At 39.4% G+C, this 27,600-nt stretch overlaps 1 protein-coding gene, 1 long non-coding RNA gene and 1 pseudogene across 2 annotated transcripts in view; 1 reads left to right on the top strand and 2 right to left on the bottom strand.

Moving 5' to 3' along the window:
- The window catches only part of LOC121633509, a 94,818-nt gene that overhangs the window by 48,529 nt on the left and 18,689 nt on the right, over positions 1-27,600 (bottom strand). The gene's annotated exons all lie outside the window — the stretch shown is intronic.
- LOC121633561 lies at positions 1,684-18,858 on the top strand. The gene is made up of 3 exons (XR_006009089.1): positions 1,684-1,697; positions 10,567-10,569; positions 18,759-18,858. It is a non-coding gene; the product is annotated as an uncharacterized LOC121633561 (long non-coding RNA).
- On the bottom strand, positions 9,964-26,589 carry LOC121633490 (annotated as a pseudogene).

Genomic DNA, 27,600 nt, shown 5'->3' with positions numbered 1-27,600 from the left:
GAGCTGGTCTCCACAGAGGACACAAACAAACAATCGTCAGGATCCAAGACACGTGGGAGCCACCAGCTGTAGTTTAAAGTAAAACTAAATAATGTTTCAGAAAATACCTTGAAAGGAAGTGAAGCAGATCTTCCAGATCTTCTGTCTCCACCTCAACTTTACTCGCTGACCATCATACGTGTGACGTTATGCTCGAGTCTTTCTTCTTCTTCAGCGTTGAGTGGTGCATGACCACCACTAGCTGGTATGGAGTGTGAATCAGGACATAAATAAATAAATAAATACATACATACAAAAACTGTCCTCCTGCAAGCACATTTTGGTCATACATTCACAGTTTGCTTTCTCTGAAAATGAACACTTTCTCACTCAAGTTTTTATTGGACTTTTCAAAGGCTTGGTAGCTACTTAGCAAACTTAATATGTTTCACCATCCAGATACAGGTAGTATATAATTAACAATTAATTCTGGCAACAGACTCAATATATTTTGTGTTATGAACATAAATAAAACTTAATAAATAAATATATACAAAGCAGTAAATACAAAAGAAAGTGGATACATAATAATATCAGCTAACATATACACACATATCTGTAATCACTCATATATACTAATAATAATCACATGTATATTCAGTTTTCTTAATTTAATATTGTTAATCCATTCACTTTTACATTTTCATGTTGTGTGTTCTCATTTTACAGAATACTGAAGTTACAGTGTTCATTGTGTATGCGTGTGTGTATGAGGTCAGACTGACCACTTTCTTCCCAGAACTCTGATATGACAGAGTTGAGGCTGGTTTTCGCTCCTGCTAGATAGTAATAGCTGTTTGGGTTATCAGCTTGTTGTGGTATGTGGGCTTTGTCTGAAAACTGGAAGAATGTGGCGCCACTAAGTCTTCTATTCCTCATATTATTTTGTTGTTTGACCTTTAGCTGGGGACCAGCTGAATAAAACTGTTTCTCTCTGACGAATCATCAGAGTCTCTACTGATTTCATGCGAGTCGGGACGATTACTCTCTTATTTGCAAGTAATTCTTTTTTCAATACTTCTCCTGTAAATAAACCTTATATACTTTTACTCATTCCAGACTCTTGGTAATTTTTCTACAACAACACACACACACACACACAGAGAGAGAGAGAGAGAGAGAGACCTCTACATGCACTTGTACATTCAAACCTGCAACACTTGCATAACTGACATGCTTCTCCATACATTATGTAGACAGGTTGCTGGTTATACAGTTTACAGCATCACGTTTTTAGTGGGGGTAGGCACGGACTGGCCATCGGGAGCAGCGGGACTATTCCCGGTGGCCTGGAGTCTTAAGTGGCCTAACTGGGGAAAAAAACAAACAAAAAAAAAAAAAGAATAAATGGTAAAAAAGAATCACAGTGAACTACATTGATGCAGCTGATTGGTCTGCAGAAACTGGCACCCGCCCACTAATAAAATGATTTGTGTTTGTCAGTTTTCATCTTCACCAACTGGCAACTGATTTAAAATATGAGTAGTCAAGTTTTATTTTCAACACCTGAACTAAACACGAGATCAAGACTGCCGGCAAGACAGCCGCCTCTCGCATATCCGTGGTCAAACTAGCCGCCGCTGTATTTCAAGTGCGCATTTACTCTCAACTTTGTAGTAAAAACATAGGAACAGCCCTGGAAAGCTTTTGTAATTACTGTCGATTCCCTCACTCAGTCTCACAAATATGCGGCGGAATTAAGGGATGCAATTAACAGTAAATGTTGGTTTATAAAACAAATGAACATCGACTCAATTAAAAGTTCCACGGAGTCAATATTAAAGCCTCGATAATCTTAATCTAACACCAAAACATGACTACTTCTGGATTTCAAGGTGAAGCGTCTCTCTTTCTGTCGCTCTCTCTGTCTTGCAGGCCGTTTTATATATACATATATACCTCAAATTTGGACGATGCTTTTTGCTGTCTGTAAAGGACTTTGACAATGAATTACTAGAAAAGTACAAAGTAAAAGTGTTTGATATTAATTGTGTAAATATATAGGAAGTACTTAGTGCAACAATACAGGTTTTGTGGACTAATTATGGAAGAAATTGATTTTATTCCACTTCAAATTACTTTTAGGAGTAGTTATTGATGAAAAATTGATGAAAAATTAAAATGGAAGTCACACATAGCATTCGTTAAAAAGAAAATTTGTAAAAACATTGCTGTGTTGAGTAAGGTCAAGTTTATGTTAAATTATAAGGCAATGCGAATTCTCTACTGTTCTCTTATTTTGCCATACTTGATGTACTGTTTGGAAGTGTGGGGTAATTCCTATAGCACCAATCTAAGCCCTCTAATTGTCTTACAAAAGAGGGCAATACGAATAATTAATAAAACTGCACCTAAAGAGTCGACAACAGGATTGTTTCTGAAGTCAGGACTGTTAAAATTGCAAGACTTGGTTGTGATGAAAACATTATTAGTAATATATAAAGCTAGACATTTCTTGTTGCCACTTGGACTACAAACGTTTTTTATCCTAAATGATGAATCAAGTAGACGATATTGTGACTTTCAACATCCTTTTGCAAGAACTACACTCAAACAAATGAGCGTTTCAGTGGTTGGTGTAAAACAATGGAACTCACTTAAAACAGATCTTAAATGTTGTTCAAATATTCTCCAATTTAAATATAAATATAAAGAGTACATAATTAAAATGTATGAAAAGAATTGTCTGAATGGTTAAGAAAATAGAGGCATCTGCTGGATGTATTTGTGTTTTAAGAATCTACTGTTGATGAGGCTGTCCTGTTCGTTTAGAAATGAGGATGGGGTAGGAGTTAATAAGATTAATTCTTCTTCCTACTCCAATTCTCTCTGTTTTTTGTTTTTTTTTTTTTTTTGTTTGTTTTTTTCTCTCTTTCTATGGAATGTATTACAATTGTTGTATTTAAATTATTGTAATTATGAAATGTTTTGTTTTGAATTTGATGCATTAACGTGGGAAGAGGGGAAAGGAGAAGGGGGAAAGAAAGGAAAAAAAAAAAAAAAAAAAAAAAGGAGAAAAAAAGAAGAGAGAATAAATAAATAAAAAGATAAAAAGAAAAAAAAAAAAGAAATTTAGACGATAATGCCCTTTTATGCTTTCTGCAAAGGAGTTTGACATTGAATTACTGGAAAAGTACACAGTAAAAGGGTTTCATATTATTTGTGTAAGTAGTATAGGAAGTATGCAGTCCAACAGTACAGGTTTCATAAACTACTCATGGAAGAAATTGATTTCTTTCCACTTCAAAATCACTTCTTTTTGCTACCTATAAGGGAGTTTGACATTGAATTACTGGAAAAGTACACAGTAAAAGTGATTGATATTAATTGTGTAAATAGTATAGGAAGTACTTACTGCAACAGTACAGATTTTGTGATCTACTTATGGAAGAAATTAAAAAGCACTGGACTGGTAGCTTTTAGTTTTGTTTTCATGGCTGTTAAATATAAATTTGATTTGAAATAGAATAATGGGCTTTTGAGGATTACTTACTCATATGTAGGTCCATGGAGTTGTGGTTGTGCACACATAGGTGTGCAGTACATGAGTAGGGGTAGCCTGAGTGAGTGAATTTCTCCCGGTCTGGTTTTTTGTCCCAGTCCGGCCCTGACGGAGTCCTAAAGAGCGGGAGAAACCTTTTTTCAAGTAGGACTTGAATGGGCTATGATGAATAAGGCTGAGCTGCATTGCCCACTCAGGGATTTTACATAATGGACTCCACGGAGACAAGGGCAGGTTAACTATACTTTATTATACAGACAGAACACCAGGGAGAGGTCTTACTCGACCCGAAGGAGCCGGTTGGAGGAACTGGAACCAGGAATGGAGAAGGTGTGAGTCCATGAAGTATTCAGGATTAAGGTCCGACAGGGAGTGACTGTGGTGCTGGTGTATATAAGGACTGGTGAGTCAATGAGGAACAGGTGTGACAGGTTGAGTTGATTGGAGAGCTGGGATCAGGGACAGGGACAGTTACAAAAATGTAACTGAAATTCCCACAATGACATATTTAATTTAATTTGTGTCTTTTTTTCTTTAAATTATCATTACATCCTTGGGTCACTAAGCAGTTGCTAGAGTAAGCAGTTGGTGTTGCTACAGCAACCACGAGCTACTAGTGCTGCCCCTGCCTGGCCAACAAAAAAGCATTAAAACCACCATCTTCAAAAAAGCACAGTAATGGATTCTATAAACAAAGCTGGTTCGAAGAGACCCAGTTTTTCTGGCATTGTGGTCGTCCTCTGAAATTCAAAGTAAATTGGAGGGGGGCAATCAGAAAAAGCCTGTCTTTGAATAGCTACAGAGGGAGATGGCTGCAGCTGGGTACGAACAGACCACTGACAAGCTAACTATTAAACTGAAAAAATAGAAAAGTTATTTCAGGGACCAGAAAAGCGAGCTGGGATTCAGTGGCAACAGGGTGGCTCCGTTCACACTGCAGCTCAATTCCAATTTTTTCTCCATTTGTGACTTATATTGGATTTTTTATGACAGTCAGAACGATGCAAATCAGATTCTTCTAAATGAAGAAAACAACAAAACATCACCAACACTTTAAAAATAGAATGAATTAGGCAAAGTAATGCAATGAAGGGAGGGACAGGGGTGTATTTACAATCAGCATGTGTTAACGTGCGGGTCGGGTCCAGTGTTATATCCTACATTGTCGGGTTGGGTCCAGATTCCTCTGGAAGATATCCACGGGTCGGGTTTGGTAATCATCCTAATGGCTGGTGCGGGATGGTAAAATTAGATCCCTGCAGAACTCTGCACAGATGAACTCGGCTGCATTGTCTGTACATGCCTCTGTGCAGAAGTAGGAGCCACTGCTCCTCAAAATGCTGTTAACATTTGGGCTCTTTTTTTTCAGTCTCCTTCTTTTATTCATCATTTGGGCATAATTTTATCAGTTCAGTGTGTGCAAGTACATCCAAACTGATAAACAGATGTGAAGCACTGATTACATCTGTAAATACTACACACTACATGACATTGTATTATCTACTGTGTTGGGAGTAAGTAACAATATGACTTTTTTTGGGTAACGAAGTAAAGTAGTGCATTACACTTAAAACATCGGTAACGAAATGACTTTACTGGACTACAGTAATGTGTTTTTCTGCGTTACTCGAGCCGTGTTTGCCTATGTGTAAAGTTCTGATCTGTTTGAAGTGGTGTGCGCATGCTCCTGCTGTGTGTGTGCTTGCCTGGGCACGTTGCCATAGAGATCGATTACACCAACCAAGAAAAAAGAAAAGGAGCTTGTGGTCAGTGACGATATTTGCATTATTTTAGTAGTGAAATTACTTTTCAAATGCAGTAACTACTAAAGTCATTTCATTACAATTTACAGAAGTAATGAGTAACCAGTAACTAATTACTTTTTTAGAGTAACTACCCCAACACTGGTTACCTTCTGAGCATGCGTGTCACTTCAGGGCCAGCGTAATGAAGGTCACGTTGAAATTATAATGTGTGTTACGGACCCCTTCTGGTCTAGGGGTGGAAGGGATGGAGTAACACAACAAGCTGGTGTCGATATCAAAATAAACAATAATTTATTTACAAAACATAAAATGTCCTTTTCAGGTAAAATACAATAAGTACAAACCAAGAGTGTCCTCTAAAAGGAACCGTACTCTGACCGGCAACAAAATATAATTTGCTTAACAAAACAAAGGAAACTTAACCAATAAAATCCTATAAAAGTTAAAGAGTCAAAACAAAACCAGAATAGCTAAACAAAAGATCCTAACCAACCAAAAGTAAGGAGTCTCTCCTAATGAGAAAGCTCCCTAACAAACAGCCAATTGAACACTGTCTTAACAATCCGTCTGTTGAACAGTCAAATCAGAATAACAAAAGTTCACAAGACACCTAAATTGTACAAGAAATCACAAGGAGTGCTTTTAGCACAACAGTTCAAAGAACCACACAACTGTTAAGCCCTTCACAAACCACTTAGAGAACCAATCACAAGGCGAACTGTGTCCTAGTGACACAGCTGCCATGAATAATGACAGGTCCCTATATTTAAGGGCGAAGCATCACACAACGATTTCCAGTTGGGGAGTGCGGGAGCAGTAGCGACCAATCGGTGAGGCGGAGGGGCGGAACTGCAGCCTCTGGTCCACAGCCAATCCCGAGGCAGCACTGGCACAGCGGCATTTGCATCCATGTGTGGAGTGACAGGCCGGAGGCCAATCCAGAAAGGCCAGGCGCCGTAACAATGTGAACGACCATAAAAAAAATAAAGTAAAATGAAATAATCATATTTCATTAAAAAATTGAATTTGAGCATTGAGACCTGCAGTGTGAACGTAGACTATGATCAGGTGGGTGTTTTAAAAATTGTTAATAGTGTATTTTTATTTACAACACTTTGTGCTACTTTTTGTATGAAAAGTGCTTCATAAATAAATTTGGAATTAATTTGATGTAAAAATTGCTGTTACGCACGACTACAGTACCTAACACCTCCAACCTTGAAGATGAAAGTGGATATCCCCTCAAATGGTGGCTGCTCACTCCTTTTCCCAACCGCAGAGCACAGAGGACCAAAACTACAACGTGTACCACAGCCAGATGTGTTGTTGTGGAGCGGGCCATCGGGCTGCTGAAGGACAATTGACAGAAAGCTCATTACACAACCCAAGAGAGAGGAAAAAATACCACAGAGTGTAAGTTTTGAGAGAGCAGAGAATTTGTCTGAGTGTGAAGGAAAGAAGCCAAGCTTGAGTGCAGGAGAAATTAACTTGATACACTAAACTTGAGAAGAGGAGCAGAAATTGGAAAGGAAGAACGATATGTTTGAGAGCAAGAAGGACCTTTTTAAGTGTGAGAGCAGAGTTTTGAGAGAGAGCAATATATTTGAGGGTGAAAACAAGAAATCTTCCTCTCAAATCGAACAATCACGCCCTTGACTAACGATAGAGAAATACCCCCAGACTTAACTGTGATGTGAAAGATAATATTTGATTTTGCACCGTCTACTATTTCACATAATTTCTTTGGTTTAATTCTTGGGATGTTGGTGTCGCAGTTTCCTGTTTCTCCGTATTTTGTGTGTACGGCACGGTCAAAGTTTTGTTTTTATAAATCCCAAAACTTGACTGTAACTGGCACACATCAGCTTTATAAATGAGGCTCCTGAGCTCTAAGGTAAATACATCAAGTGAATAATACATTACATATTGAATCGCCTATACGGACATCCATTTTGCTTAACCCGTTTGTTTTAAAAGTTGGAGCCTATCCTAGCTACTGTCAGGTGAGGGACAGACATAAAAGCAACAACTGGATGCTGTCAACTGATCAGTTAACAAATATAGCAACACTAACTACCATCAGTTCCTTGAGCTGCCTGTTCACCACCTGAATCACAGCTCACCATGAAGTGAGAGGTTTGTGCAGTCTGTACTGAACAGGTGGTTGATTGTTTTATTACAAAATCATCTAAAGATAAAGATAATGTGTCACGGGTGGCAGTGTGGCCACTGTGGGTTCTTTTTATATGAGGGGGGAGCAGAGTTAAAAAGCCCTCGTGGGACCAAATTGAGTAGCCCTGCTCTAGAGGTCCCGCGGCACCTCGCATTCTTGGCCGCCTCCGCTTCTCTGTGGTCCCGCCTGGTCGCCCACCTTGCAGCCTCAGACACCGACTCCCAATCCCGGTCGTCCTCACTCGTTCCCAGCTGCGTCCTCTCCATCACTTCCACTCTTCGCCGTCTTGCGGACCTGACTGCCTCCAATCCAGCCCAGATCCTCTGTCTGACTCTCTCTCTCTTGTCGCCTCTGTCACTGCGGGCTCCGCCTAAATCCTCTGAGAGTTGCCCACACCTGTCTCTCATTGGGCTAATTAAAAGGTTTGATTGGCTTACAGAGGGTGACAATAAAACCATAAAAACCAAGGTCTCAAACCAGTAAAACATGCGGTAAAAACAATAAATAATTAAAATAACATGCAGTTAAAGAAAATGAATAAACCATATCTTAATTAAAATAAATCACGCACCCTCCTTGGCCGCATCACAAATGTGTCAAACAGCATAGTATCTAATAAAAAAAGAGTGAAACAAGACAAATTTGCATCAAGTTTTTATTTACATTCTTGGACAGAAAACTGATGGTTTAAGGTAAGAAGGAAAATGTGAGTATTGAAAAACTGTGTTACAGTAAACATACAAATCAAGTTTAATCAAATTATTCTATACAATCAACCTATTACACAGTAAGTTGTAATATATATTCCATGAAAGATTAAGAGAAAGTCTTGCTTATTTTAATAAGTCTGGCTCATCAAAATGGGACCCACCCCGAGGGTGGCAGAGGAAGGCCCCAGCCAGAGACCCCTGCAGTCATGGGGCGGCCAAGAACAGCAGCTGTCAACCCCACCAGGCAACGGCCATCTAGGGTGTCCAGAACAAATGGGCCCGAGCCCCAAGAGCCCAGAGACAGCACCCGCAAAGCAGAGGTCCCGCACTATGCTCAGTAGAACCAAGCCCCCCCCAGACCACCACCTGCCATGGGCTAACACCCACCCCAATGTTACAGCCGCACACCATGGGAACCAGGGCACCATCTACCACTCCCCCCATCCTCCTCCACCCATCCGTCCCTCCCCATTTTTATCCACCCCGTAACCCCCCACTCAAAGCCTTCCCCACACCGTACCCAGAAACACTTCCTTTTACACACCCACATTACACTTAACCCTCCCACCATGCCCTATGGCAGACATTCTCGGCAGACCAGAGAATAGCAAGCTCCAAATCACCACACCCCACCCACATGTAACGCAAAGCAGTTTATTTGAATAGCACATTTCATGTACAGGACAATTCAAAGTGCTTTACATAAAACAAAAGTATTACAGATAGTAAGAAATTGTAAAAGGCAGCAACACATAGCAGGGATAATAATAAAATAATAAATTACATTAAAATGATTAAAAGCATGAGAAAAAACCTGGTTTTAAAAATGTCTACATTTGGTGAAAGTTTAATCTCCACGGGCAGTTTGTTCCACTTGTTTGCAGCATAACAGCTAAATGCTTCTTCTCCATGTTTAGTCTGGACTCTGGTCTGGACTAGTTGACCAGAGTCTTTGGATCTAAGAGCTCTGCTAGGTTTATATTCTCTGAACATATCACAGATGTATTCTGGGCCTAAACCATTCTGGGATTTGCAAACGATCAGAAGGGTTTTAAAATCTATTCTGTGACTGACTGAAAGCCAGTCTGTGACAGGTGTGATGTGTTCAGATCTCTTAGTCCTGGTTAAAACTCTAGCAGCAGCATTTTGGATGAGCTGCAGATGTTTAATGCTCTTTTTAGGAAGTCCTGTTAAAAGACCATTACAGTAATCCAGCCTGCTGGAGATGAATGCATGGATGAGTTTCTCTTGGTCTTTCTGGGAGACTAAACTTTTAATTCTGTTGATGTTTCTGAGCTGGTAAAAAGCTTCTTAGTGAAGCTTTGATGTGGCTGCTAAAAGTCAGGTCTGAGTCTATCAACACTCCAAGGTTACGAACTTGGTCGGTGATTTTAAGAGCCCGAGTTTCCAGGTGTTTACCAATGCTGACCCTCTTCTCTTTGCTACCAAAAAGAATAATCTCAGTTTTGTTTTCATTTAACTGTAGAAAATTCTCCCTCATCCAGGTGTTTATTTGCTCCAGACACTGACAGAATAAGTCTATTGGGCTGCAGTCGTCTGGTGACAGAGACACATAAAGTTGTGTATCATCTGCATAACTTTGATAATTAATGCTATAGTTCTGTAATATTTGACCCAGAGGGATCATACACATGTTGGACTGGAATATTGAACAGTATGAGATGTCTGTACAGAAATATACGGAAAAACATCTACATAAAGATTTGCAGCACAATCCTGAAACTGTGGCACTTCTATTTTATGTGGAGACGCATGTGTCGTTTTAAAGAGCGATACCACCTAAATAATTTACCACAAACCTCAAAAGGATATAGTAAACTTCCTCTGTGGATTCTCATGTGTTTGGTTAAGCATGCCATTAGACTGGCTCTATGTCCACATTCATCACAGCTGAAAATTTCTCTCCTGTGTGGATTCTCATGTGTTTATTTAGGTTGGACTTTAGTCTAAATCTATGTCCACATTCGCCACAGCTGAATGGTTTGTCTCCTGTGTGGATTCTCATGTGTTGGTTTAAGTTGGTCTTATAGACTAAATCTATGTCCACATTCATCACAGCTGAATGGTTTGTCTCCTGTGTGGATTCTCATGTGGTTGGTTAAGTTGGTCTTTTGACTAAATCTATGTCCACATTCAAAACAGCTGAATGGTTTGTCTCCTGTGTGGATTCTCATGTGTTGGATTAAGTGTGTCTTTTGACTAAATCTATGTCCACATTCATCACAGCTGAATGGTTTGTCTCCTGTGTGGATTCTCACGTGTTCATTTAAGTTGGTCTTTAGACTAAATCTATGTCCACATTCAAAACAGCTGAATGGTTTCTCTCCTGTGTGGATTCTCATGTGTTTGTTTAAGGTTGTCTTTTGACTAAATCTATGTCCACATTCATCACAGATGAATGGTTTCTCTCCTGTGTGGATTCTCATGTGTTGGTTTAAGCTTGTCTTATAACTAAATCTATGTCCACATTCATCACAGCTGAATGGTTTGTCTCCTGTGTGGATTCTCATGTGTTGGTTTAAGCTTGTCTTATAACTAAATCTATGTCCACATTCATCACAGCTGAATGGTTTCTCTCCTGTGTGGATTCTCATGTGTTTGTTTAAGCTTGTCTTATAACTAAATCTATGTCCACATTCATCACAGATGAATGGTTTGTCTCCTGTGTGGATTCTCATGTGTAGGTTTAAGCTTCTCTTATAACTAAATCTATGTCCACATTCATCACAGATGAATGGTTTCTCTCCTGTGTGGACTGTTTCCTGGATATTTACATTTTGTGTCACTTTAAAACATTTTTTACTTTTTAAACATCTCAAAGACTTTTTTGTTAAGTGTGTCTGAAGAGATCGTTGGGAGTGAAACTCTTCACCACATTCAGAGCAGCTGAAAGAAATTTTGGCAGTGTTACACTCCATATCACTGCTTACACCCGACCCATGTGCCCTGTTGTCATTGCAGCTTTTATCACCGTCTTCCATTTCAGGTCCAAAGTATGACAAATGTTTTGTCTCAGAAGAGCCTGAAGCCTTTCTGTCACTATTTGGTTTTAAACGTTTATTTGGGTCTGGATTACTGGATAGATCTAGTCCTCCACAGTCCTCTCCATCAGTTTCTGATTTAATCTGTTCAGCTGGGTTTGCTGGAGCGTCTACCTCTGTCCTGACTTCAGTTTGGGCTTGATGAAGGTTGACCGAATATGACCAAGGCTGATGTTCTTCATCATCTTCACTCTTCAAAGGAGCCGTCATTGGTAAACTGGTGACACTCTCCACCAACCCAGCATCAACTGCTCTCCATCCTGATTGGGCCATTGTTCCTCTGGTTCGTCTTTTTGGCGAAGTAGCTCTGGATCCTGCTTGTCCAGACTCCATTTACAGGGAACCCTCTCAGTAATCACCAACAGCTGCTGCACATCTGTAGGGAACACTGAAATGATAATGAAAGAAAATGTTGGATTTCAGGACCACACAACACAAAAATTCTCACTTAATCCCCAGAGTTTCTTCAAAGTTCTACCTACATGTCTGCATGCATAATGTCTCATGTTACAGAGTAGATCTTGTAAAAAGAAAAGCTCATTACAACCTCAACTTTATCCATTGATCAACAGAAATCAACAAGAAAATTAACAAACAAATATTGAACTGATTATTACAACTAAAGTGATCTAATCAAAAAACGTGAAGGAAAACTAACAGGCAATGTAACAGTTCATCAGCAGGTGTTTACTTTGGGTGATGCTGCTGTAGGACTTTTATCACAGCTGCACAAACACACACTTCAACAATAAAAAGGAAAAACGTGTTTTTAGCCAGATCATCAGTTTTATCAGAGTTTCTTCATCAGTGTGCAGGTGTGTTGGAGCAGGGAAATTTGGAAAACCTGCAGGATTGTGGCTCTCGAGGACCGACATTGGCCACCCCTGCTCTAGACTGTTGATCCAAAAGGAGATTTCTGTACTGGTTAATATTTAGATTGTTTTTAGACTTCCAGTTCACTAAAATAGTTTTCTTTGCAATACATAAGGCCGTGAGGACCATGTGTGCTTTGTTATTGTCTATATTGATGTCACTTAGGTCACCCAGTAAACAAAGTTTTGGACATGCAGGAATGTTAAATCTAACCCATACTGATAAATCCTCACAAACCTTGTTCCAGAACTTTTAGACAGGTGCACAGAGCAATAAAGCGTGTAGGTAATCATCTGCTGTGTTACCTGTGCACTGTGTGCAGATATCGGAGTGATTAAGACCCATCTTAAACAATCTTTGTCCTGTGTAATGCGTTCTATAGAGGACTTTGTATTGTATGAGTTGTAAATTTGGGCTGTCTGTCATATTAAAGGGATTAAGACATATTTGTAGCCAAAATGGTTGAATAGGATTGATGGATAAATCCTTCTCCCCTGTCGAAGTAGGTAGGGAATTTGAATCATCTACTTTTAGCATTAATCTGTATATTTTTAAAGTAATTTTGGGGTACAGAGGTCCATAAAATCTGCTACCATTGGAGGAAGTTCTAGGTCTGTTCGGTGAAGGAGGAGTTTTGTGTGTATTATGGTTTTGAGTTGTTGATATTTTAAGAATCTGTTGCTGTTAATCTCATATTGTGATGAGAGTGTATTAAAAGATAGAATATTTCTGTTATGGATAATATGTTGAACGTATTTAATTCCTTTGTTAATCCATTGGTTAGAATTTAGCATATTTTTGTTTAGTAGAATATCAGGATTGTTCCAGATGGGTGTGAGTTTACATGCTATTATTGAGGAGTTGTTTTTTTTCTTTTTGAGAAATTCCCACCAGGCTGTCAGAGAAGTGCTGATGTTGACACTTTTGAAGCACTTTAGCTTTTTTATACTTGAGCTGAAAAAAAAGAAGATTAGAAATTTCCAAACTGTCACAAAATGTTTGTTCTATGTCTATCCACAGGTCATCTAGTGGACTAGGTTTGAGCCATTTTAGGACATATTGCAACCTATTAGCTAGAAAGTAATGTTGAAAGTTAGGCAGGTCTAATTCCCTGTCTTCCGGCTTCTGTAAAGTTTTTAAACTGATTCGGGAAGGTTTATTTTTCCAGGGAAATTGGGATATGTGTGATTTTAGTGATTTAAACCAGGTGGAGATGGGTTTCATAGGAAACATAGAAAACAAATAGTTGATTTTGGGTAGAACCATCATGTTTATAGTGGCAACTCTCACCATGAGTGAAATGGGTAGAGATTTCCAGCATGCAAGATCATCTTCTATAGTCTTAAGAAGGTGATTAAGTTTAAGAGCCTGGAGGGAATATTTACACCCAGGTATCTTATGTTACCTGATTGTAAGGTGATGTTGGGTAGATTCAGCTACAGATGATGGGTAGAACTGTACTCTTAGACTAGTTAATGGAGTAATCCGAGAGTGATGAGAATTTATTAATTAGTGAGATTGTTTCAGATAGAGAGGTTTGTGAGCTCTGGAGGAACAGCCAAACGTCATCAGCATAAAAACTTATTTTATTAAATATATTTTTGGACTGAATGCCTTTAATAGCTTGATTGTGTCTAATTGCAGCGGCTAGTGGTTCAATAAATATAGCAAAAAGTGAGGGGGATAGTGGACAACCTTGTCTGGTGCCCCTTTGTAAATTAAAACTTGGAGAGGTTTGATAATTTGTTCTAACAGTCGCATTAGGAGAACTGTATAGGATTTTAATCCAGTTAATGAAAGATGGGCCAAAGCCAAATCTGTTTAAAGTAGCTAGTAAATATTTCCAGTTAACACGATCAAAAGCTTGCTCTGCATCTAAAGAAACTATTATTGTTTCCAGGTTATTGATGGTAGAATAATCTATTATATTAATTTGTCTCCGCATGTTAACAGAGGAATATCTACCTTTTATAAAGCCTGTTTGATCAGGGTGTATAATGAGAGAAGTTACTTTCTCTAACCTTCCAGCTAATGCTTTGCAGATTATTTTAAGGTCAGCTTTTATCAGTGATATGGGTCTGTAGCTAGATGGTATTGTGGGGTCTTTACCTGGAATTATTAATACAGTAATGGTGGCAGAGTTTATGTTTGGGGGTAAACAACCATTTTCCTTTATTTGTGTCACCATTTTGAAAAATGTAGGGGCCAGTGTTTACCAGAATTCTTTATAGAACTCTGCTGGGAAGCCATCCGGACCTGGGGCTTTTTTTTTTTACAGGGCATATGTTTATGGCCTTCATGTAGCTCCTCCACTGAGAGGGGGAAATCTAAGGCCATGACTTGTTCCTGCTATAAACCTGGAATATCTATATTGTTGAGAAAATTATGGATATCATTGTCTGATGGATCTAAGTGTGATGTATACAGAGTTTTATAGAAATCTCTACGTTACAATTAAACTTTTTATGGACAACGCGAGGTATATTCAAAACTTACTGAATTTTAAAATTACTTTTTCTTTCTGAAAAGAACTTTGGAAAGCCAGTCCAAAGTTCAGTCTTCAGAGCCAATTTCCAACAAGCGTTTTGATCAATAACGCCCGTTTGCAGACATATTAAGTGAAAAGGCTCTTGTTCTGGAAACACCTTCATCACACCAGCGAACTGCCACCGTGTGCCAGTGGAGTGTTGGAATCAACCCGGTTCGCCTTGGAAGTTGAACCAGACCGGTTCCGGACGGGCTGTCGCCTGCTGGGTACCAGACAGACTTCAGGGAATCGCCACCTTGTCGTCTGGCCATGCTCCGCTTATAGACCCTACCACCTGCTCCAAGTAAGACCGAACCGAACCTCCAACTGGGTCTAGCTGGTGTCTTTTTAAACCCTAAATTAACTTCCCCTTTTATTCCAAAATATCATGCTGTTTATTTCCTTTGATTTAAATTGGTCATTTCCAAATTGCCTTACCCAAATTCCTTCCTGTTACTCTGTTATGTTCCGACCAAAATTAAATACTACTCACTAGTAAGTTAATTTTCCCATATTCCAACCTCATCAAGTTCACAGATATTATTTTCTTTATAATCTTTGGTTTGGTTTAATTTCATTCATTATCCTTGCTTTATTTTCCATTATTCTGTTTATTTCTACTGTCTTTCAAGCTGATACACCCTCCCAGCGCAACTGGAGGCCGGCAGTCTCTAAAGCGATATTGATACTCTTCCCACCCTGCTCATTGACTGTTTTCCCTACTGCCCTCGGTCAAGCGCTTCAGGAGCTTCCGGACAAGGACCTGCAGACTGAGGAATAGCTTCTTCCCCAGAACTGTGTCCCTACTGAACTCTTGCTGACCCCGACACACAACTTCACTGCCCACCCCCCATTCCTCCTTGGACCATAAACTGTACTCCGCCACCACTGTACCACTTGATAATCCTGCACTCACACATGTCACTAGTTTTAGCAACCCTAGGGAGCTACTGCCTATATTGCAATATTTCATGTCGTTCCACCTGTAGCTTTGCATAGCATAATTTATCATCTGCATATTTCATCCTGTAAATTATGTTCATAGTTTGTTTATAGTTGACTATATTTAAAGCCCATATTAATCTGGATAATATGTTCATAGTCCATTCTATAAATCTCGAAGATATTCTCATAACATACATTGTACATATTTAATTTATTATATCTGCACTTGCTGCTTTTGAACTTCTGGTTAGATGCCAAAATGCATTTCGTTGCCATGTACCTGTACATGTGTAATGACAATAAAGTTGAATCTCATCTAATAATTTCATAATTGCTGACCTTTCTTACTGCTTGCTGCTAATTGATTATTGGTGGTTAATAAATTGCTTGCATTATTGTAATTCAGCATGGTTTCTGTGGTTATTATGATGGTTATTATGGTCCCATCAGACGAGTGAATTCGCTACTTCAGATGTGAGATAAGTTGAATTAAAATGAATAATCTTCTTTACTAAAATACCACTTCACGGTTTTCTCTTCTGGGCTGTGAAAGTTAAATCAGATTTCTACAGAAGAGTGGTGCCCCTTTACGATTTAAACAAAATAAAAAGATCCCTTTCATGAATAGTAATATTAATTCCGAACCTTAAGATCTTACTTTAATGTTGAGGCATTACGCTACACCTCCAAACATGACACCTGGCATTCATGCCAAAAACTTCAATCTTTGTCTCATCAGACCAGACAAACTTGTTTCTCATGGTCTGAGCTTTTAAGGTGCATTTTGACAAACTTCAGGTGGGCTGCCATGTGCTTTTTACTAAAGAATGGCTTCGGTCTGGCCACTCTACCATACAGGCCTGATTGGTGGATTGCTGCAGAGATGGTTGTCCTTCTGGAAGGGTCTTCTCTCTCCACAGAGGAATGCTGTAGCACTGACAAAGTGACCATCGGGTTCTTGGTCACCTCCCTGACTAGTGCCCTTCTTCCCTGATCGCTCAGTTTAGACAGCTGGCCAGCTCTAGGAAGCGTCCTGGTGGTTCTGAACATCCTTCATTTACGAATGATGGAGGCCACTGTGCTCATTGGGACCTTCAAGGAAGCAGATATTTTTCTGTACCCTTCCCCAGATTTGTGCCTCAAGATAATCCTGTCTCGATTATCTCTACAGACAATTTTCTTTGACTTCATGTTTGGTTTGTGCTCTACCATGCACTGTCAAGTCTGGGACCTTATATATAGACAGGTGTGTGTCTAGCCAAATCATGCCCAGTCAACTAAATTTACTACAGGTGGAATCCAGTTAAGCTGCAGGAAAATCTCAATGATGATCAGTTGACACAGGATACACCTGAACTCACTTTTGAGCTTCATGGCAAAGGCTGTGAATACTTATGTACATGTGATTTCTTATTATTTTATTTTTAATAAATCTGCAAAGATCTTCAAAAAAAAACAAAAAAAAACATTCTATTCATTTGTACACATGCTGTAATCTCTTCTTCTTTCCTTTCGGCTTTTTCCCTTCAGGGGTCGCCATAGCGAATCATCTGCTTTCATCTGACCCGGTATGGAAGTCGCAGGATGCATTCACACGTTCCTTTGGCGCATGTTTTTACGCCGGATGCCCTTCCTGAAGCAACTCTCTGCATTTATCTGGGCATTCATCCAGGACTGAACCCAGAACACACATGCAAAGCACGAGCTCTACCGCTGAGCTACATCCCCGGCCCACATACTGTAATCTCTAATCTAAACACTCTAATCTCTAATCTAAATGCTCACCTTCCAGTGTCTGAGCAGGTAGATCTTATACTCTATCCTATGATGGACAGGAAGTAGTTTTTTTTGGCAGGCATCTCAGTTTTAGTCTTAGTTTTAGTCTTCAGGATGAAAATGCTCATTAGTCAAATTTTCAGTAATTTCTAAGTTCGATAGTTTGAGTCCAGTTTTAGTTGACGAAAACTCAGAAAGGTTTTAGTCTAGTTTTAGTCAAATAAAAAAAGTCTTTTAACAAATTAATTTAGGTCAACAATACGTATTAAAAAGTGGAATCAAGGTTGACAGGTTATAACAAGTATTGTAATACATAAAACAAGTTAATCTTAATGCTTCTGCATAATAACCAGATCCTTAACCAGACTGATAGCTTTAGCCGAGACATTCCCATCAACAGGGATGCAATGCTGCTGTGCTGTACTTAACTGCTGTTGGGCAGAAACCTTTTATTTCTATTTTTCAACTTTTTTCATGAATTGATGCCCTATGTCATCATATAAAATGTCCCACAAGAAAATAGTAGATCTACAAGTTCAACATATAGCAACACATTGTGAGCTTGTTGTTATTTTCATCAATAATTACAAAATTAAATGGAATGATTTTAGGCTTGGAAGGTTTCCAACCAACAGCAAATACTTTCTGATCTACTTAAGGTTATGCATTGTACAGATAAAGTTCTAACTTCAGAATCAATTACTCCAAAAAAGCAAAGAGCAACAAGTTCCTTACTTTGGTAACTGTGGCTTTATTTCTGAGAATTTTCTCAAGTGCAATACTCCACCCTGAACATACACATGCCCAAAATATAAGCAAAGGATGAGGAACACATGCTCAACTTGACCTGGTCTGCAAGTGAAATTATGATGGATTATAGTTAAAATATGTCCATATATCGTTTAGTTGCTTCCGACCACCAAACCCCTTCATCCACACTGCCGCCATGATTCATCTATGAATTAATAAACTGCCTGTCTTGTGTGCGCTGCACGTCTGGTGGTGGGCGTGGCCAAGGTGCAGCAGCATTGCTGACTGACAGATTGCGCTCACAATAGGCAGAAATGTGCATTTTTAATGTCGCACAATCAGCTCTTGAATATTTTTGTCTCGTCACAAATCTCACAAACGTCTCATCATGTTTTTTTTGGCATCACAGCTCATCACCGTCTGGTTATCGTCATGAAAAAAAGGTTTGTGAAAGAAATGAAAACGATGTCATCGCTGACGAAAACAACACTGTCAGGAAGCCAATGCAGGGACTGCAAAACGAGATGATGTGGTCGTATTTGTGCCTCCTCATCAGGATGCAGGCAGCACAGCTCTGGATGTGCAGAGGCTTCTGCAGGCTCCTGCCCAGAATCCCGACGAGGAGGGTATTACAGTACTTAGGGATGCACGATAACTATCGGCCCGATAATTATCGGGCCGATATTAGGAAATTGTGACGTCATTCCGATAAGTCCGATATCATGATGACTTGCTCCGATAATTAATTTAAAATTGTCAACACGGCAGTCCTCCGCAGACACAGACACTATAAACTGAATGGTCTACAGTGGTCTACCTTTAGCATGTTTTGCTTCCGGGACGCGCGTGCGTGCGCGATGCATGAGCGCGTGTACCGCCGCGTGACGCTGGATGCATTGGCGGCCGCGGGACGCGCGCGCGTGCATCACGCATGCACGCGCCTGTCGCTAGCAAAACATGCTAAAGGTTTGAGCTCTAAAAATAAACTAAATGATGTCGTCGCGAGTAAATGATGGACGCTACCCACGCAGGACACTTGGATTACTTCGGACGAGCAGTATGGAGGAATATTGACAAGTTTTTGTGGACTTTTATGGACCTTTTTTCACCGGACGCCATTCAACACCATTGTAGCCGAACTGAGACAAAACGAAAACCTCCTCATATCTCCGGCTACATGATGAATATCAAGAAAGTGTTCCAGAGTGTTAATCAGCATGAGGGTGAGTACAGAATGAAGGCACATCACTCTGAGGGCGGAGTATTCCTTTAAAGGAACCAAAAGTTTGAGTGTTAAGTTTAAGTAATGTCAGGTCAGAGATATGTTTAAGTATTAAAAAATCCTTTAAACTTAGTTTTTTTTGCCACTATGGATTCCATAACATGGAATGCATTTTTTGCGTAGACAAGTCTAACTTGTTTCAGTGCAATATTGTTCTTGGTTATGAGTGCACTTTTTCAGTTTATTGCATAAAATCTAACTTGTGTCAGTGCAATATTCTTAAGTGTACACTTATTCTGATTGTGCTTACGAACAGTAGAAATGTTTGAATGCAACTTGCATTAATTTTCTGATCTTGTTTTTTTGTTTACTTCTGAAAAACAGGCTTTTTCAGTTTGTATCCCAATGCATGTATTTGCATCAGTTTAAGGTGGTTCAAGGAGCCTTTATTTTTGTAAAAGTAAGTGCAATGCACCTTCTTTGAATTGATGTGCATTTAAGGTATAAAATTGTTTTGTTTGATATCTTTTAGAGCGTTTGAGAGGCTTGCCAATAGCTTTTCACTGAAAAAAATAAATGTCTCTATCAATAGTGAAAAGTGTTTTTTTTTTTTTTTAATAGTATTGATGTAATGATTGATCATCGATGCGTTATCGGTTTTCAGTTATCGGTATCGGCCTTTAGGAGCTGAAAGTTATCGGTTATCGGTATCGGTCTCAAAAAAAAGTTATCGTGCATCCCTAACAGTACTCCAAATGTGGTGAATGTGGTGGTCAAATGAAAGGGTGGAGTCAAACCTGACCCCAAGGTTTGTCACAGAGGTGGAGAGAGGGATGGTGTGGCTGGAAAATGAAATAGTTGTGATGGGAGAGGATTGGACCTGATGCAGGATGCCAACGAGGATGGCCTTGGTTTTTGTGCTATTAAGCTGTAGAATTTTTTCTGTCATCCAGGCAGGAGGAGAGAGTGGATACGGTGGCCGTCAGTCTGCAGGTAGAGCTGAGTATCATCGGCACAGCAGTGGAAAGACATTCCGTGCTGGCCGATGATGTGACCCAGGGGTGCATATAGAAAGTAAACAGGGTAGGGCAAAGGATGGACCACTAAGGGACCCCACAGGTGACAGCGTGGGGTCTCGACTTGGCACCCCCCAGAGCCACATATTCAGCCCTACCTGTGAGGAAAGACTGGAACCACTTGAGGACAGTTCCAGATAGACCAATGGTATACTGCTGGCAGTGAAGGAGTATTTAGTGGTCCACTGTATCAAACGCCGCTGTTAATAGGAATTCCTCGACACAAGGATCACGTTCTGAGGAGACTGATGAGGAGAAGAAGCAGTTTCACTACTGCTTCCTGCTTCGCTGCTGTACAAACGCTTCTTGCTTTTGCTCTTCCTTCTGCTGCATTCTTCTATTTTCTCTTTTTATTTTTGATTTGTACATTGATTTTTCCTCTTTTTTTTTTTACCTACAAGCCCACCCACAGTAGTTTTTATACCTATAAGTCGCTGGGACTAAAGAATTTTTACCAGAAACCGTAACATTTTTTATAGCTCTTTTATCTGCAGCGCTCCGTGTATGTGGCCTACACACAGCTGAAGCCTACGCATAGCACTCAGCTAAAGTTAAGTAGCTTGGAAAGGTGCTAACGCTAGACAAACAAACTGCCTTGAAGTCAATATTGAAGTAAATGGACTGCATGGAAATGAAACAACCTTGTCATTGACCCACAACAGCTGAGGTGAGCAAGCTAACAGATGGCTAAAAAGCACAGATAACACTACGAAAAAAGAAGCAGCCTCTGTGAATTACAATAAATCATCAGATAAAAATCCTCCCTGGAACTGTCTTGATGTAAAGCCAAAAAGTAAATCATGGCCTCTGGAAAAGGGAGGACAACGTATCACAGGCCGGGCGCAGCCAGCTGAAGTCTATGATGAGACTGACCGGCCTCCGCTCCCTAGAAAACAAAGGACCACTATTTCCCCTCTACATGGTAGGAAACAGGACTGGACAACCCAGACTGGGAAGGTTAACAACAAACCTCCAAAGCGCCTGAATGTGGAACTACAGAACAGATTTGCTCCACTATCAGATGACTCGGGATCTTCATTGGACTGCCATCTATCCCAGGACTGCGATGTGAGGACTAAAAGCTGGTCAGAAAGGAGAAGGCCCCAGGGAAAGCTAAAGGCTGGGCCTGAAACTCTGATTATTGGTGATTCTACTGTAAATGATGTTCAGTGGATGTGTGGAAAGAACACCAAAGTCCTCTGCTTTCCTAAAGATATGATCAGTGACACGCAGGAGAGAAATCTGATCACCCAGATGTGAGAAACATGGTTCTACATACAGGGTCAAATGATGTGTCCAAGCAACAATCTGAGGTTTTGAAGCAGGACGTTACTGGACTGTTAAACACAGCGAGCTCTCTGAAAGCAGCTGTTTTTATCAGTGGACCTGTGCCCCCCATCAGAAGAGGAGAGGAAAGATTCAGTAGATTACTGGCACTAAATAATTGGACCAGGGCGATGATCCTTCGCCCCACCAAACCCCAAACAGGTCATTGTCGCCCATACTCCCCCCCTCCCCTCATCTGAAATTCACTAAAGAGATGATGGACCGGGTCCATGCTGGACTCAGATCTACCCCTCAGGCCAGTATGTTGCTGTCCCCCGATAAACCCCCCACCAGAGCGGCTGAAGGGAGGGCGCCCAGCCCCTCCTGTACAACCATGCCAGCTTCATGTTTCGAATGTATGATGTGTGGAGGGTCCAGGCTGCGTGGATTACGGCAGTCAAAATTTTTCCCAGGACCAGCTGGATCCCTGTTTATTAGAAGGTTCACAATATCTGTACTGTTTGGCAACAGAAAGAGAAAAGTAGCTCGATCAGAACACAGAGAGCTGCTTTCTAAAAGGTTTCTGAGTAGAGTTAACATACTCTGTGAGCCACAGCCTGCCCCCAAACATAGGGTAAACAATTCTAAACCCATTAAGTTAGCTTTATTAAATGTTAGGTCATTAGCAGGGAAACCATTTTTAATTAATGATCTTATCACTGATCACAACCTTGATTTTATGTTTTAACAGAAACTTGGTTAAACCAAGATAACAGAGCAGCCGCTCTGATAAAGTCAACCCCTCCTAACTTTAGTTTTATCAGTGAGGTCAGACTGAACAGGAGAGGAGGGGGGTTGCATTTCTACTCCATGAATCATTTCAATGTAAGCAGTTATCTTTTGGAAATTTTACTTATTTTGAATATGTGGCTCTTCAGCTAAAAGCTAAAAATAAATCAATGTTTCTGAATATATACCGCCCACCAGAGTACTACGCAGGATTATATGATGAGTTTACTGAACAGCTGCTTTAATCTGTTTAGACTTTAATTGTGTAATTATTGTTGGTGATTTTAACATCCATGTAGACAACCCTCAGGATAAGGGGGCTAAAGACCTGAGTAACAATCTAGACAACTTTGGGCTGACTCAGCATATAACAGAGCCCACACACACTAAAGGACACACTCCAGATTTACTGATCTCGAAGGGTTTGAACTTTTCTAAAATTACTGTGTGATGTGGGCCTGTCTGATCATTACTGTGTTTTCTTTGAGAGTACGATTCCTGTTCACACAAATGTCTCAACAGAGGTCATCACAGAACGGTGTATAGCTGAAAACACGACTGGGATGTTTAACCAGGTCTTCTCTTTAACACAAGCCCTATCAGGGGGTTCACCCAATGAGCTTGTCACTAGTTAAATGTTAAGTATTATGGATGTTGTTGCTCCTATTAAGGTGAAAGTTGTCTCTGGGAGGAAAAGAAATTCCACATTGGTAAAAAATGGAACAAGAGAGTGTCGGAAAGCCGAGCGTAGATGGAGAAAAACAAATCTACAGGTTCATTATGACATGTTTAAAGAGACACTTCACTCTTATAATCTACAACTGAGGAATGCAAGAAAGTCCTATTTCTCTGACATTATTAGCAAAAACTATCATAATGCTCGGGTCTTATTCGCTGTTGTCGACAGATTAACAAACCCTCTTGTGTCAGTAGCACCTGAACTCTGTTCCACCAAGGCCTGCAATGAGTTTGCCAAATTCTTCACAGAAAACATCCAGAATATCAGACAAACAGTTGGTTCATCAGCAGCAACAGGTTCAAGAAATATACTGTGTCCACTGAAAACCAGCTTAAACACCATGACACAGTTTAGTCGCATTAGCAGCAAAGATCTGGGCGACATCATATGTGAGTTGAACTCCTCCTCTTGCTGCTTGGACATCCTGCCCACAGGCCTTTTCAAAAAGGTCTCAAGAACTCTGGAACCAGATCTGTTACAGATTGTTAACTTATCTTAAATTTTCGGCATCTTCCCAGAACTTCTAAAAACAGCTGTAATCAAACCTCTGCTAAAAAGGGACAATCTAGACAAGACACAAATGAGCAACTACAGGCTGATCTCAAATCTTCCTTTTCTAAGTAAGATAATTGAAAAAGCCATTTTTCATCAACTAAATGACTTTTTAACACAAAACAACTGCTATGATGTCTTCCAGTCAGGTTTTAGACGACACCACAGCACTGAGATGCTCTGACCAAAGTCATTAATGACATATGTTTGAACACAGACGATGGAAAAATGTCAGTCAGTCTTAGGCCCAATCCCCCCCTTCAACAGTCACATTCATCATAAGTCACTAAAGAACATTTTACACAGGAACTGGAAGAAACTTTAAATAAAAAAAACAATAAATATATTAAAAAATAAACAAAAACAAAACTGAGGTGATGGTCTTTGGTGTGAAAGAGAAACGATTAAGTGTCACCACAGAGCTTCAGTCTATACACCTAAAAACCACCAACCAGGCCAGAAATCTGGGTGTATAGATGGACCCAGACCTTAACTTTGAAAAACACATTAAGGGAACTACAAAGTCAGCCTACTATTATCTTAAGAATATATCAAGGGTAAAAGATCTGATGTCTCAGCAGGACCTGGAAAAACTAGTCCATGCTTTCATCTTTAGTCGGCTTGATTCCCAAATTTCCCTGAGGGCTCTCCGAAAGGACTAATAAAGTATTTCTATTCTATTCTATTTTTTTAACAGTGTTTTTACAGGTTCTACCTAAAAAAATCAATTAGACACCTGCAGCTTATTCAGAACTCTGCTGCTCGAGTCCTCACTAAGACCAAGAGAGTGGACCACATCAGTCCAGCTCTGAGGTCTTTACACTGGCTGCCTGTTCGTCAGAGGATTGATTTTAAAGCTCTGCTGCTGGTCTATAAAGCTCTGAATGGTTTAGGACCAAAATACATCAGAGACCTCTTGACCCAGTATGAACCTGCCAGAACCCTCAGGTCATCTGGATCCAGTTTCTTATCAGTTCCCAGAGTCAGAGCCAGACATGGAGAAGCTGCATTCAGCTTCTATGCTCCACATGTCTGGAACAAACTCCCAGAAAGCCTCAGATCAGCAGAAACACTCAGTTTATTTAAATCCAGGTTAAAGACCCACCTGTTCTCTGCTGCATTTCAACAGTTTTTATTTAAAAGTCCAGATCTGCATTTGGCTCTTTTACGCTGAAATCTTAACTTTATTTCTTTATTTGAACTTTTTCCTGCTGTTTTTATGTAATCAATTTTATCGTTTTTAATGCACCTTACTGTAATATATTATGTTTTATGTAAAGCACTTTGAATTGTCTTGTACATGAAATGTGCTATACAAATAAATTTGCCTTGAAGTTCATGCAGCTGGACCATTACCTACGGGAACTAGTACATGCTACTGTGTGTCATTGTCCTCCATTATAACCTGTAGCTCCTAAACTGGGAGGATTAAGAACTTTCAGAGTTTTCATTTTTAATAAATATTTCTTTTTTAAAAAACGAATCTCGTTACATATGATAACACTGTTATGGTTGTGTCTTTTTTTTCTTCTTCTATTTTTCCCCAAAAGGTTTCTGGAAATAGAGAAGAGTTTTCCAACGGTGTATGGTATGAGACACTGCTTTGGGTAGGAGTGTGTGAGAAAGATAAGGGTGGATTTTTAGTTGTTTTATATTCCTTTCTGTTTGAAAGCATTTTATTATGTAAAGCCTTTGTGCTACTTATGTATGAAAAGTGTTTTTTTAAATAAGATTTGGTTTGACCTAATGCAGGTATGTAGAAAAGTTTTTAGCCTACAAACTACTTTTTTTTAATCAGTGTACAGTAATGTTAGACGTTTACTCGGCTAAAAGATTGATCCAACTTTATTTTATGTAGGCTGCTGTGGATATTTACCTTTTTCAAAATAAGGTTCAGCTTCATTCTAATATTCTTTATTAATAATTTGTAATGTAATATTCTTTTCCACATTTCATTCTAATGTCATTTTATTTATTATGTCTTTATTGTTCATTTTTGTATTTAATCTGGTACAAAAATTCCATTTAGATGTATGAATTTCCATCATGTCTGATATTTCTTTTACAAGAACTGCTTTAAGGACTACCACACCACATAAAAACATATTAATTATTTATTATTATTATTATTTATTATTAATATTATTATTGTACATATGTAAAATAGTTCAAATTGTTTATGTATAATTGTTTGTTCATGTTATTGCAGAGTTCTTATGCTGTTATCAAATTTTAAAAATCCGAATCCTTCCCTTTTATTTTATTTTATTTTATTTTATTTTATTCCAGGTCATAAACACAATATTGTTGAATAACCACCAAACACTAAAAGTTGAGGTTATCTCGGAAAAAGAGACAATCACTCACTCATTGCGCATTTTTCTACAGACATAAAATAAAAATAAATCCAGGTGGTCTGAATATAATTATGATCATAATTGGATGAAACCAAACTTATCACAGCGAGGTTTGTAAATTCTCACCTCCCTTCCCGTCGAGGATCCCTCGATAAAAAACTTTGTCTGAATCCTTCTTCCAGTCCGTCGTTTCTCTCCAGCGAGCTGGTCTCCACAGAGGACACAAACAAACAATCGTCAGGATCCAAGACACGTCGGAGCCACCAGCTGTAGTTTAAAGTAAAACTAAATAATGTTTCAGAAAATACCTTGAAAGGAAGTGAAGCAGATCTTCCAGACCTCAGCTTTATTCACTGATCAACAATCGCATATGGTTAAGCTGGAGTCCGTCTTCTTCTTCGTGTGTTGTTCTCTCTCTTCTTCTCTTCTCCCTGTTGCCAAACAACGTTGAGTGGTGCATTACCGCCACCTGCTGGTATGGATTGTGGATCAGGGCGGGTAGACATATGCATACATACAAAGAAACAAACAAACAAAAATAAATAAATAAATAAACCAGGCTCGCCTATAAAATAAAAAACACTATTTACTAATGAGTAAGTCCTCTTTCTTGTTTTCCCCAACGATAGATGGCAGAACAGAAAATAGAAAATTATCTGTAAGACATACAGGACAGTTTAAAAACAAACTAAATTAAGAGACACATAAGGGTATAACTCTCAAAGAAAACACAGTAATGATCAGACAGGCCCACCTCACACACAGTAACCTTGGAAACATCCAAAACCTTTGAAATCACCAAGTCTAGAGTGTGTCCTTTAATGTGTGTGGGCTCTGTTATATGCTGAATCAGCTCAAAGTTCTCCAGACTGTTACCCAGATCTTTAGTCGGTTTGTCCTGAGGGTTGTCTACATGGATGTTAAAATCACCAACAATAATTACACAGTTAAATTTTAAACAGATTGCAATCAGCAGTTCACTAAACTCATAAAATTCTGCGCAGTACCCTGGAGGTCTTTAGAAGGACATATATATATATAGTATACTATAATATATATTATATAAATTATATAAATATATATAATTATTATAGTCTTTAAACATTTTTATCCATCTTTATGTATTATCCTTTCCTGAGTATATACTTGTATATTTTTCTGAGTACAAGTGATGGCCTGAGAGACTCTGACCCTGAACTGGGAACAGTGTGTTTCTCATAGGGGACGCTGGGTTGTATGAAGTCAGGACATCTGCAAGATAAGACAGATTGTTTTGAGAGAGAAGCAGACAGTCTTGTCTGGTTATTCAGGCCATCCTAACAACACAGGATAGAGAACAGCTTTCCTTTGTTTTTGCTCTTCAGAGCCTCCTGCAACCATCTGTGGGTCGGATGCGAAGCTCTCCTTGTACAAGTCTTTTTATTTTTTTCTGTAATAAGCTTTGTTAAACTTCACTCATCCAGACTCTTGGTAATT

Source organism: Melanotaenia boesemani, chromosome 22, assembly GCF_017639745.1.
Source record: "Melanotaenia boesemani isolate fMelBoe1 chromosome 22, fMelBoe1.pri, whole genome shotgun sequence".
In the NCBI taxonomy this organism is placed as follows: domain Eukaryota; kingdom Metazoa; phylum Chordata; class Actinopteri; order Atheriniformes; family Melanotaeniidae; genus Melanotaenia; species Melanotaenia boesemani.
The sequence above is the reverse complement of the archived record's forward strand: the minus strand, read 5'-3'. Positions and strand labels throughout refer to the sequence as shown.